The sequence below is a fragment of the Crocuta crocuta genome, unplaced genomic scaffold (genome assembly GCF_008692635.1).
Source record: "Crocuta crocuta isolate KB4526 unplaced genomic scaffold, BGI_CrCroc_1.0 scaffold36, whole genome shotgun sequence".
Taxonomy (NCBI): Eukaryota; Metazoa; Chordata; class Mammalia; order Carnivora; family Hyaenidae; genus Crocuta; species Crocuta crocuta.
This window is the reverse complement of record NW_027532203.1, coordinates 8,206,448-8,220,245: the sequence shown is the minus strand read 5'-3', so window position 1 is coordinate 8,220,245 and position 13,798 is coordinate 8,206,448. Positions and strand designations below refer to the sequence as shown.

The 13,798-nt window shown below is 43.2% G+C and overlaps 1 protein-coding gene across 4 annotated transcripts in view; it reads left to right on the top strand.

The window, feature by feature from the left end:
• The window catches only part of NEDD4L (NEDD4 like E3 ubiquitin protein ligase), a 150,832-nt gene that overhangs the window by 5,148 nt on the left and 131,886 nt on the right, over positions 1–13,798 (top strand). For 3 of the 4 annotated variants that reach the window (XM_077777563.1, XM_077777562.1, XM_077777564.1), the window contains one exon: positions 432–485. The gene's annotated coding sequence lies outside the window, so the exon portion shown is untranslated. Of the gene's footprint in view, positions 1–431; positions 486–13,798 lie in introns of those variants that run through there. The other variant, XM_077777561.1, reaches the window with a different exon arrangement.

Below are 13,798 nucleotides of genomic sequence, written 5' to 3'. Positions count from 1 at the left end.
CAAAAAAAAAAAAAAAAAAAAAAACATGCAATGGTAAATAGCTCATTCTGCTCTTTTCTTCATTTTTGTCTTTGCTATTATCATTACCATCATGGGCCTACGAGATTTCCTCAGGCCTAGACCTTTGTGAAGATGTTCCCTTGGTCTCCGTTTCTTTGTAGAGGAGATTCAGAAGCTCCCTCAAACCATTTAAAATTTTCTTTGCAGCCGAAACCATTTTCTTCCAGTACACCTAAATATCAGGCATAGAATAATACAGACGTCAACAATAGAAAATGTGACTTCATAGATACAGGATTTACAAAAGGGTAGGTTAATTATCTAAATTACACAAATGACCTGGGTGCGTTAGAAAGCATTTTATCCTCTTGTTGTTTCCTTTGAACCATTCCTGCCCATTTTTGAAAATAATATTTCTGTCCCCTTTATAGGTAAACCCATCTAATCACAGACTCCTGTTTGAAGTATTTGATGAAAACAGATTGGTAAGTTGGTCCCGGCTCTTGATTTTTGCTTCATTTTTTTAAAAAACTGACTTTTAAAGCAGCATATTTTAGAACTCTGGCATCTGTGTTGTACTTCTGGTGGTACGTATTAACCCCCTCTCCCCCCGGCCCAAGACTCTCTTTGTCCTGTTACTCTTTGATGATTCTGACAAATATTTTTGTACGGCTAAGACAGAAAATTTATTTGTCTATATGTATGCTTTCATCAGAGTCCGTGTTAGTGAAAATCACACTAGTGATGTGTCAGACACTATGCCTGTGCTGTTACGGTGGGCACACCCAACAGTAAGCATGTCCATAGAGAAGTCCTCGCTCACATAAATAAACCTTTCAGGCACTTTAAATATAAGCCAGACTACAACCCTTTTACTCACTCAGTAGCAAATCTATGGTGATTCTCTTTGGGAAAGCAAAGCTCTAATTAACATTATATCGCAAAAAGTGTATCTATATTTAGCAGGCAAGATGAAGCTGTATTTTAAAAGTGATACCTTCTCAAGGGAAATTCATAGGAAGTCCCTTTAAAGAACCAAAGATACACCTGAAATGTAAAACTCATACAGACATTCTTTATGTAGATTGGTAGATAAGATATGGACATATTACACATCTGTTCATATAATGTATATGACAGAGATTTCATTTTAAAAATGAAATTTCAAAAGCAAATCTGGCTTAAGCGTTTTGGCGGAATCCACTAACTAGAGTGTATTCATCAGGTACCCACAAGCCACATGTTCTATCTTTATGGAGCGTATGTTCGTATCTTTACGAAGATAAACGTAATTACGTTCTGTGTAAGCCTTTAAGGAACTCGCAGAAGCTGTGTTTTAAGTCCCTGTAGTCTCATGTCAGTTGTATTCAAATTCACTTTCCACGAAACTTGTGTATATTTCTTTGTTAAAAGGAGTCTTGCTTAAAGAAAAGAAAAAGGAGGCAAACCTTATAAAATAGACACAGAACTGTGGAGAACTAATTAAGGGTCGGTGGAGGGAGGCAGATGGGGGATGGGCATTAAGGAGGGCACTTGGGCTGAGCCCTGGGTGTGGTGTTTTAAGTGATGAATCCCTCAACTCTACTCCTGAAACCAATATTGCACTATATGTTAATTAACCAGAATATCAGTAAAAACTTGAAACAAACAAGGAGAGTGTTCTTACGAATCTTTCTTGCTCCTGATTTTAGCTGAAACTCCCAAGTTTTTGAGTAGCTTGAACTTAATAGAATGTTTGAGGAGGAGCCTTAAAATACAACTCCTTTAACTCTGCCCTCACACAGGAGACGCGTGAGGTCTAGAGCCTTTACATGATTTAAACACGTCTGCTAATGGTAGCACCGTGGTGGGATTTGCTGTTCTCCTAAGTCCTCAGGAAAATGGTGGTGAATAGCCAGGCCTTTGACCGTTATCATGGAACTTAGGAGTATCCTTAATCTCCTAGGCTTGGTATTTTTCGTCATATTGGAAGCCAACCGATTCTGGCCTACTGTACTGGTGTATTTCCTATTAAAATATATGGTGTCCTGATGGCTTCACCTTGAACTCCGTGTTTCTCACCTTGGTTGAGAAGTAGTAGTGCCAAATGACTACATTGCTCTTGCTGTGTCTGTGAAGTTATTTTCTTACTAAATTGAATGAGAGATTCAGATGAGGGTGCACTTATTAGCATTCCACGTCTTACCCAGCAAATACTGAATCAGGCCACGTTCAGTAGAGTGTCAGTCAGTCCATGGAGACATAGATACGTCCACATACTAATCCTTATTCTCTCATGTATTGAGAACAGCACTTCTCCAAAGTGAAGAACGGCCTAGAATGGAGGAAAAATCGCCTCTTGCCAGATGTATCGTAGTCCATTATTTTTCTGTTTACTAAGAGAAATTCACTGTAAAAAAATGGAAACTTCCCGTTTCCATTGTCTGAAACAATGACCACGTGGAGATGACCTTGCCGTGGACCCTAAACTATCCTTCCAAACCCCAAAGAGCTTTGAATGCAGAGCTCTGAGAAGTCAGGTATGAATGAATATAAACTTGATCTGCAAAACTGTGCTTCATCAACACTGCTACCTGGCTTTGCCCCCGGCTGTTTGCGATGTCCGCACCGGCACTGAATGCAGGGGTGGTGTTCCTTGCCTCCTTGGCTCTTAATCCAGCTAAGATAAATCCATGACTGTCGCGGTACTTGGCAGTGTCAGCGTTAAACAAACCAGCTTCCATTTCTCTCGTGGAGATCATTTTTGGCATTTCAGACACAAGCCTTTAGAGAACAGGTTTGGATGTATGTAAACACAGGGTTAATCCTCCACACCCTCAATTCCAGAGCTGTTGACAAAGTCATGCTTTGCGGATTTTAAAATAAACTTTTTGTCACTCTTTACAGCTTGGTATTTTTCCCTCCCATTTTCTACTCCCTCCTTAATAAGCTTCTTTGTTAGTTAACCGACGTTTCTGGATTCTGGAAAGTAGTAAGTTTTAAAACACAGAATATATCCAAGTTGACTACAAATCCGACGACAGTTTTTTGAACGTGGGCTTTTATTACTTAGGTCCTTTTTGGCCCCTTCACAAAAATGGTGCGATTCCACGTTTGTGATACTGTTGCTGACTTCTCACCGGAAAACCGTCAGCTCCGGGCAGCCTTTCTTTCTGTATGGAATTTAAGTTAACTCACTACAAAAACCACATTCATACCCTTCTTCGATTCTCCTTCCTTTTTTGGTGAAGATGGGGTGGGGGGGGCTGTTGACAGTGATTTTCCCCCCTCCCATCTGGCATAGAAGAGAATGTTTTCTCCAGCTGGGCTCCTTGTCTCTGGTACCTCCATGTCTGACAGTCGTATTATGTGTGAGATCGCCCCCCCACCCCAAGCCCTTTGCAATGAAACATATAATAGTAGGCAGACAGCTAACTGACAGTGTTCGGAGCTGTGCCTCCCTCCACTCAGCTATTTTGTTACTTGTAGATCATGGTCTAATTATTTAGCATAAAGGGACACTGGTCCTGTGGGTGTGTAATCATATTTATAGTACCTTTTATTAGTTTGCATTCCATCGTGGTAATGTGGTGATATCATAAATAACAGAGAAACATAATATCCAATGCTTGTGGAAGGGCTTTCCTGCGGCCAGGGCATCGGGGCATTTTTCCTCGTCGTTATTTGGCTTGCTTGGGGAGGTGGGGAGAGTAACTGTGTGTGCTCATGTGTTCAAGGCCGGTCTGGAGCATTGGGTAGAGTCTGAGCGCCCTGCCTCGTTCGGAAAGAACTGTCCCGTGAATTTGATGCGGTTTAGATTTACAGCAGCATGGCTCGGACTGTGTTTGCTGCCTTAGTCAGCTGTGAGAGCTCCCTGCTGGGGCCACTCCTGTCTGATGGAAAAGCAGCAGCTGGGAAGGTGCTGTTTCAGGATCTTGCTGTTTTTAAAAAAAAAAAAAAAGAGAGAGAGAGCAAGAGAGGGGGCAAAACTCCGCTAAGTCCACAAGCTGGCATTGGAGGGGGAGACCGTGGTCATGTGGTTCTGGCCATCCTACCCTCTGTCACAGTGCGGATGAGAGCTTTTTCCTCTTATCCAATCATGCCTGGAATGCCGCTTGCCACTTGGGTTATTTCTGCTATCTGTCGCTCTCGGTGCCGCAGTGCTAACGGTTTGGCAGATGGGACACTTTTTCTTGGAGTTTGTGTCTTCGGTTTTTGACTTCTGGCAGCGCCGGGCTTGCTGTTGCCGCTCGCCCTCTCCCCCCCTGCCCCCCTGGGCACCATGGCCCATCGGCTTCGGTTTCATTTTGGCTCCGGGCGCAGCAACACAGCCCCCGAGTCCGAGATCCTAGACCAGGAGCGGCAGGACGACTTCTTCATGGCATTCCACACGCTGCCGCGGAGGANCACCTCGTACCCCACGCAGCCCCGAGCAGAGCGCGGGAGCCCCACGGAGGAGCGAGTCCACCCGGGGTGCCCGGAGACGCCGCCCCGGGGCCGCAGGGGGGCTCCCGAAATCCACAGGACGGACTCGGCGGAACGGACGCCACAGGGGCAGGGCTGCACGTTTAAGATCAGGCAGGATCAAAATGCGGGGCAACAGCACTTCAGAATTCTNGGGGGCCGGAAGAGGCCCCCCAGAATCCCGAGGAGAATAACGCCAGCAACCCGGGCTCCACGGGAGCTGGCGCCCCGGTAAGTTGGCGTGCGTGTCCGTGTGACCGCAGGTCTGCAGGGGCTGAGTCAAGCCAGCAGGCTGCTTCGGCAGCCTAATTAAAACAGACTTCATCCTCTTCCTTTCTGGGAGTTTCCCTCTTTCGGGCCAATGTAACAATGTCTGGCCGGAGCTCTGAGATGATTTGTAGCCCAGTATTTGGTAGAGGCCCATAAAACTAGTTAGCGTTATAAGAAGATACCATTTCTTTAGATCCTAAAAGTCAAATAACCGTTTTTGACGATCCAGCCAATCCTTGCACCCTTTCCATCTTCTGAATAGAAGAATTTTAAAAATTTATTTCTTTAACCAGCCGGTGACCCAACGTGTTGACGTTGGAAATGCATTTGAAAGCCACTTGCACACGTAGCCTGTGATAACAGTGTTATTTAAAAACGACCAGGTCTCATAAAGGTGAGAGAATATTGCACAACTTGAGTCTCTTAACTAAGTGCGTGTAAAGCTTGGTCACTTCTTCCTAATGGCCTTTTTGCTGTGAAGGGTTGGGCTTAGTTATATCACTTATTGGCTTTGGGTTTTTCTCCCATTAAGGAGTACTGAGCAAGAGTAGTCACATTTGTGGGACAGCAGGAAATGTGTTTTTGAGGCAGATGGGCTTCTGGGCCGGGGCTAGGCCAAACGGTGTGGGGACTTGCTAATGGTCACATTGTGGTGGCCTTGCAACTTAACACGGGCCACTTGAGCGTCTGAGCCAGACACTGTGCATAGAACAGTAAGTGCCCCGTCTCCAGCTGTGGGAACAGAGGCCCTCAAACAGATTCGGGCCTTTATTTCTCTTGTGTACTTGGTGTCTCCCTTTCCGTGAAATGGAGTACAGGACAGCTGCTAACTTCACCAGGCGAATGATGAGTCTGCAGCTTTCATGGTTCAGAGTGGGATGAAAAGTGTCTCATTAGTTACCTTTCTCTCACTAGTAACCACCGCCCACTGAGTGCTCTATTTAAANTATGTGATGACTGGTTTGAGGATATAGTCCTGAAACATTTAGAGAACTTTCTGTTTGGGTTTTAGCTGTGCACTGTGACTTTTCAAAGTGGATGACTATTACGGTGGCATTGTATTATCTTTTCTTGCTGTGTGTTCAGAATGTTTCTGGCTGTTGAGGCAAACTTTATCACTGTGCTCCGTCACTGGTTTTCACCGTTTTGAAGGTGTAATCAGATGCTAAATGCAAATACGATATTTTGCCTGGCATTATGAAAGTGTTTCTTCTGTTCTCTTCCACATATCCTTTTTGTTTGTTTGTTTGTTTGTTTTAATCTCTAACCCTTTTGTTGGGACATGTCTGAGTGCTGAGTCTTAATCTGAACCAGTACCATTTTTATATGATCATACAAATTTCAGTAGCAGTTTGATATTATAATACGTCTAACCTTCATCCCAAGCAAGTGTATCACAGCAGTTATGGGCCTCCCTGGGCAACACAGTTCCATGCTGAACTTGGACCAGCTACCAGCTGAGGTTTGATAAACAAAATGCATTCCTAAAGTTTTTTTTTTAAGTTTATTATTTATTTTGAGATGGGGGGATGGGCAGCGGAGAGAATTCTAAACAGGCTTCTTGCTGACAGCACAGAGCCAGACACAGGGCTTGAACCTGCAAACTGTGCGTTCGTGACCTGAGCCGAAACCAAGAGTCGGCACTTAACTGGGCTATCCAGGCGCCCCTGCATTCCTAAAGTTTTGATAACTCTTCAGTTATGTTACCAAAAACTTAAGTCATTTTGTAGTTAGATGTCAAAGTCCAATGGATTTATATAACTAAAATCTCATTTGGCTTGAGATTTCTAATGTAATTAGAAAACACATCGAATATACTAAAAATTATGGGCTCTTTGATACAAAGGCCGGTCTGACTCGAAAGAGCTATTCAGGTGGAAAACAAATTTCCTCAAATTTGGCAACTTAAGATCTAGAATAAAAGGCTTTTCTTGAGAACAAGTGCAGTCATGGTTTTATAGGTGTGGTTTTCATATGTGAATTTTTATATACCCGTGTATTTTTGTTCACGTACCTGAATTAGTAAATGGTTGGGAAGCAGCTGGCGTTTTCGAAGCAACAACTTTTTTCTTTACGAAGCAAAAACAAAACTCGTCACGTAACAAAACCGTCAGCCCCATTCAGCACTTTGTCCGTGTTTCATACCGGGTAGGCATGTCACATGTAGGCAGCAGTGGCCGTGGCCTTATTTATCTTGAGGGAAAGCATTCACTTAGGCGCCTACAGTCTGGCTGCCACCAGGCTTTCTTCATGGTTCACGTACCTGCTGCCTTGGTGGGAAGGGTACTTCATTATAACGTTATGTGAAAAATCGACTAAAATTTTTTGCAGTCTGATTTTTAAATGACCTAAGAAATCTTGCTCAGTAGGGCAGACCGCTCGGGATTCCTTTACACATGTGCTCATATCGCACAAGTGTGTGCTATAGACCTTAGCACAGGGTTATCCTGTTGAGTATTTGTGTGTATGCTCCCAGACATCCTGTCGGGAATAAATCTCGAATGTAGCAAGACTTCAAAAACTGTTAACTAGCTAGATCCCTGGGGGGAAAAATACACGGAAACCCCTTATGCTGGTCGTTTTCCAACTAGTCTACCACTCATTCACTTAAGTAGAATTGGTTCTTGTAGTCAGTCCGTTATGATGTTTCAGAGGGCTTAGAACTCCGTGATCCTGTCTGTGGCATTACGAACCAGTCATTTAAAAGAGAACGTACTTTCTTAATTTTGGAGTTGTTTGGTTTGGTTAGGGACTGCTTCACTGTATTTGAGTTTTTCTGAGGAAGTTGGATCACTGTGTTCCAGCACTGGCCCCTCCCCCCCCACCCCCCACCCGTTCAGCATAGTTTCAGGCGGAGTCACAGTTAGGTTCTGCATTTTACCAGCTAAGTTCTCTGATCCCATTAATGTCAAGTGTCCCAGGTCCGCTGTGGATGTAACAATACACTGGGCGCTTGGAAAGTTTCACAGAAGTAGTGTAATAATGTTGTGATTAAAAATTCACTTTAAATGAGAAAGAAATACCCAAATTATTTCTGTTTGGAGGGGGGAGGTATTTTAGTTTGAATCTCTTTCAGAGTAGATGATTTTATTGTACAGAAAAATCTTGACAATAGTATATTAGCTGGTGTTAGTTTCCTATGAATATATGTATAAACCACCCCTGTGTTTAAAAACCTATCAACAGCAGTGTAATGAATAAGAAAAGAGCTAGTATTCTTTTCATGCCCTTGGTTTGTTGTTGTTGTTGTTTTTTTAAGTTTGTTTATTTTTGAGTGTGAGTGAATAGGGGAGGGGCAGAGAGAGAATTCCAAGCAGGCTCTGTATGCACTGTCAGGGCAGAGCCCAACACAGGACTCAACCCCACAAACCATATGATCATGACCTGAGCCGAAACCAAGAGCCAGACACTTCACCCACTGAGCCACCCAGGCACCCCTTTCTTGGTTTCTGATTGGATTCACTACACAGTTTTTCCCTTGAATACAGTACCAATCTCTTAATGTGATCATGTGATTGTATGAGACTACTCCAATACTATGGAACAGAATTTCAACTATTTTTATGGATGTTTTGATTCCCCATCCCCCAGCGCCATCCCCCAGCATTGACACAGATAGGAGTCTTTACACACAGACACCTATGCCTGGAGTGGAATCTCTCTGTAGCACTTCACCTTGAAGAATGCCTTCGTTTATTTCACTTAGTCCCTGTAACAAACATCCCATTGCAGAAGCATTGCCTCACGCAGCCTTCCCTGCTAGCGTGTGAAATAGTGCTGTTTTCCTGTTTCAGGTGATGGCATGTGATGCTGTTATTAGATGTGGAAACTAGCGTATCAAATCACTTTGTTTGTGCATAATGGGAATTTAAAAAATACCTAGCATATCATATCACTTTGTTTGTACATGATGGGAATTAAGAAAATACCTTTGCGCAATTAAAAAGTCTGTGTAGCCAGACGGGCAGTTAAATGCTTCTAATGACATGACATTTTTGCTGAAAATTTTGGAGACGGTGCCTGCGTTTGGTGCCTTGCAGCACGAGCTTCACAGAGAGAGGAGGCCGCTTTGAAGACCCTCAGACGCAGCTGGGCAGTCTACTGACGTGTTTGGGGGAAGTCTGAGCCTGCTCGTAAGTGAAAAGTAAGGATAGAAGTGTCCAGTTCACAGGTTTATGGTGAGGTTTAAATGAGGCAGCTAACTTGGAAGTACCTGATTGGTGTTACTGTCGGGGTTGTTTTTCTTCTTGACCAAGTATTTGTAATACACAGATTTTTTTCTCCGAGGAATATAATTAACTGTGAACAGTCAGGGTTTTTTGTTTTGTTTTTAAAATTTTTTTAATGTTATTTTTGAGAGAGAGAGTGAGAGAGAGAGGCTGTGAGCAGGGGAGGGGCAGAGAGAGAGAGGGAGACCAGAAACCGAAGCAAGCTCCAGGCTCCGAGCTGTCAACACAGAGCCCGACGCGGGGCTTGAACCCACGAACCGTGAGATCATGACCTGAGCTGAAGTCGGACGCGTAACCAATGGAGCCACCCAGGTGCCCTGAATAGTGAGTTTTAGATCAGCAGTAGGCCCAGCATGGATTTAAGGCATACCCGGAAATGTTTAATAATTAGCTTTGAAATGTCCTTTCTGCTGCCATCTCATCTGGCTCGAGTCTCTTGGCTGTCAGATGGATAATCAGCATCACAGATACCTAACACCACTTGTAATGATCAGTCCTTGAACAGATTCAAATTCGTGAGCTATTACACATTGTAGAAAAGGACTTGGAATTATATTTTGCTGTATTGAATTTTGAAACTTTGAAACCTCTATTTTGGCTTTTCTGACATGCTATATTTTTACCGTATCATTTTGCTTTGACTTTTCCACTGGTTAAGTTTACTTTTCCTTCTTAAAGCAGCACTCTGGACAACATCTCTGCCTTGTATGATCTGCAAATGAGGATAGCGTCTGGGAATAGGCCTTATCAGACACTACCTTTCAGAGGGTTTTCATAAACGCTGCAGCTGTTTCTCTTGGCTAAGCCTGGTTGCCAGAGTTCCTAGGCATTGAAATTAATCTATAATTTTGTAACACATGTTAATAAGAAAATTGTTGCCTCTACCTAAAAGTTCACAATACCAGAAGAAATTTACTCCATGTAAGAATTATCTTAAAATTGAATAAATGTTGGGTGGCAATGTATTGGTACAACATGAGATGATGAAGCACATTTTTAATAAAAATAATTAAGTGCATATTACTGCTGAGCTAGATCACTGCCCTAAATACTTTGACTTTATTATTATTTCTTTCGCTCTTAATAATACTACCAAGACATTGGCAATAATGAGGAAGAAGCCCGAAATTCACAGATGGTGTCAAAACTGTTGATCGAATGCGTTAGATACCAGAATATCCAGGTTTCCACTATAGTTGCCTAAAGGAGCTTTGGAAACCTGGTTCCAGAATTGCCTACTGACTATTGGGAGGCTTAATAGCCTATCTTTGGTCATCTAGTTCCCTTGATTTCCATCAAGCAGCATAATACACCACGTCCTGCCCAAGAGAGAAGAGAACCCCCAGATAGTTCCCCTGCTATATACACCCCACTCCAGGTTAAAGATAAAAAGGGTCTAAGCGGGGGGGGCGGCGCGCCTGGGTGGCTCAGTCGGTAAGGCATCCAACTTTTGCTCAGGTCATGATCTTGTGGTTGACGAGTTCAAGCCCTGCATCGGGCTCTGTGCTGGCAGCTCAGAGCCTGGAGCCTGCTTCAGATTCTGTGTCTCCCTTTCCCACTACCCCACCCCTGCTCATGCTTTGTCTCAAAAATAAATACAAACATTTAAAAAAAAAATTTTAAGGGCCTAAAGGGATAGAGTGTTGAAAGTCTTAGTTACAATAAGTATTTCAGGAGGGCTGTGATTTTTCTGGGCAAGTGGAGGTTCTCGAAAGATTTTCAGCTTGACTCCATGTATGCTTCATGGATGGATAAATGCTCTCAATGGACGTTCCTTTCTGAACCTTGTTTATTATTCCGCTCCAGCTTATTTGGGCGAACTGGAGTACAGAGGGCTATAAAAGAACAAGTGAAACAGGTGGCCTCAAAGTGAGCCGTTGATGTCCTGGCTGGTTCTGTGCTGTCCTGAGTTGACATTTTGGTGGCCTCTAGGCATCACCACTGGTGCAACAGGAAGTTGAGCTTTCAGTATGGAGGATGGAAGAGATTGAATTTCAAGAAGCCTGCTTTTTATACCCTGATCACTTTAGGACCATGAACTATTCTGACGCTTTGGAATCCACTGCTTAATGGGAAGGGAGAGGTCCTGAAATGAAAGTGTCAGAAATTGAGTTGGAGGGGGTCCTATTTTCTTTAGATTGACTGCTGTTGCTACACTTAGTGTTCAGATACTTTGTATCAAGTCATTGAAGTGCCTGCCTTCACTACCTATTCTTTTTTGTTTCATTTTAGAGAGAGCACTCAATCAGGGGAGAGGGAGAGAGGGAGAATCCTAATCAGGCTCCACACCCAGCATGGAGTCAGACGCAGAGCTTGATCCCACTGCCCTGGGATCATGACCTGAGCCAAAACCAAGAGTTGGAAAGACACAACCAGCAGAGCCACCTAGGCGCCCTGACTACCTATTCTTGGAAACCATTTTGTGTTTAGTTTAGCGTTCAGTATTGTACCGTATTCTGCTTATCGGATAAGCTGGAAGCGGCCGGGGGTGGAGGGTGGATTTACTCCAGGGAGAGGGACCAGCGTTTCTGCCTAACAAACCTGCCTTTACACAGCCTTCTTTTGTGACTTAATTTTTATAGATCAGGAAGAGTCAAGAGGCTTTTACATCCTCAGTCATAATTTTGAGGAATCTGCTTTCAGCCTGCTGTCTTTCATCATGTTACGTACATCTCTCTGGGGGGTGGAGGGAGGGCACTAGGTATATTGAGTATTCAGTGATTCAGATAGTTTGATAGATTTACAATTCTTACTCTCTCTAGGTCAGTCCAGAACTGATAGACCTTTAAAGTATACTTAATGACCGACCTGTCACATCTCCTCTATGAGAGACTTCCATAATCATTTGTACTTCCTGCCGGTGTTTTTTTTTCCCACATTCTTTTAAAATCTGTGATTAGGTATTTGACTCTTGAGGGAGGGAAAGAAAAGCTGCTTGGACTAGATTTTTTTGAATTGAATAGAAAACTTGAGTTGGAGCAAAAATATCGAAATGTGTATTTTGAGCTCCAGCCAAAACACCTAGCACTTCTTCAAAGCCGGGAGCTTCAGGCTAGGAGTTTTGTGGTTCAGCCTACAACTCCCTTTCACTTTCCTGAGGACTTGGGCTGAGTTGACCCCTGCATGCTTATAGCACAGCTCTGGGGCTGTTTTGTATTGTCATGAGTGAAAATGCCTTAATTTTAGGATCAGTTCAGTATGTATGTACTGATTGTATTTTCCACTCAGAGAAAAGAGACATTAAATTGTAATAAAACTCTAAACTTTGGATGCAATTTTAATACTTAAGTTGACTCGACCTCTTAAGATAGTGGAAACCATGCTTTAAAAAACTGGGGGGATGTCTGGTTGGCTCAGTCAGTTAAGTGTCTTGCTTTGGCCCAGGTCATGATCTCGCAGTTCACGAGTTCAAGCCCCGCATCGGGCTCTGTGCTGACAGCTCAGAGCCTGGAGCCTGCTTCGGATTCTCTCTCTCTCGGTCTTGCTCTTGCTCTTTCTCTTAAAAAACATTTTTAGAAAATTTTTGTTAAAAAAGTAAATAAAAAATAAAAATTCTGGTACAGTATTCTGCACATTAACATGCATTATTAGGTTGTACAGGTACTATATAAAGGACAAAGCAGTAAAAATAGTTTTATAGAAACACAGTGTGCCTAAGGGCCTGCCTGCACCCTCCATTGAAATCGTATGAGCAAAAGATGCTCCTGTATTTTGTAATATGTCATTGACTTCTAGCTCATGTGTGCAGGAGTCATTTTTAAATTTTCTATTCATAAACTTAGACAGCTGTGGATTATTATTATTATTAGAGAGCTTAGGAATTATGTTGGCAATTCCTTTCAGCTTTAAGATGAGGAAACTGCGCATTAATTTTGCAGTTACAGAGAACGTTCTTCGTATCTCACAAGTGTGAAACGACTGTTTCATAATACTACCTGTGCCCTTCCTGTATGTGCAGCTGCTCCCTGACGCTAGAAACGTAAGAGGTTGCGAACCCTGATGTCTTAGAGCTTTTCCAGGTGACAGACAGGACAGTGGACACGGGGTGTAGCCAGCAGAAGTGTTGGGCCCAGCACAGGCAATGGGTGACAGGTTGCTTACACATGGGATGGGATGCTGTGGGTCATGGGGAACAAGAACACTGTCATGGAGGGTAAGATTAGAACCAGATCTGGAAGCATGGCCAGGATTTGTGTCAGTGGATCAGCGAAAGGGGCTTTGTTCAAAAGACTGAAGGTAGAAGTGATGGTCTTGTGATGGGCTTCCTGTGTTGGCCCAGGAATTTCCTTGATCATGATCAGCAGGTCTTAGATTGTTTTTTGGTGGGAAACTTTGTTGAAGAATTTTGGGGTGTAGTCATCAGCATGAATAATTCTCTTGCCTACCAGTCGTTGAGTTGAATGAAGCCCTTCCTTGCCTGTCTGCCTGCCCTTCCACAAGGCTCTTGTATAAGCAGCTGCCTAAACAAGCAGGTGGAGGACAAAAAGACACCGAGACAGTTCATGCCGTTAAGTGGTGGTAACAGGAATTAAACTGGTGCCTGCCACCTTTACTGGACTATATCGTAGGGCCATAACCTGAGCAGAAATGAGTAAGCTTGATTTATAGGGATTGCCTCTGTTAATTGTTTGTGTATGTACCAGAGTGTTTATTTATCCTGAAGAAGGGCTAAAGAAAATATTTTCAGCATTACTCTGCCCTTCTTTCTGTTTGAAATGGCATTTGAACACAACATGCTAATCCTTGCTCTACGTTAGGACATGGGAACCGTTATATTAATTATATCTAGTGCTTATGCTTAGGTATTGTATGCATTTTGATTTAACAAAAAATATATCCAGAAACCCGTCCCTCCC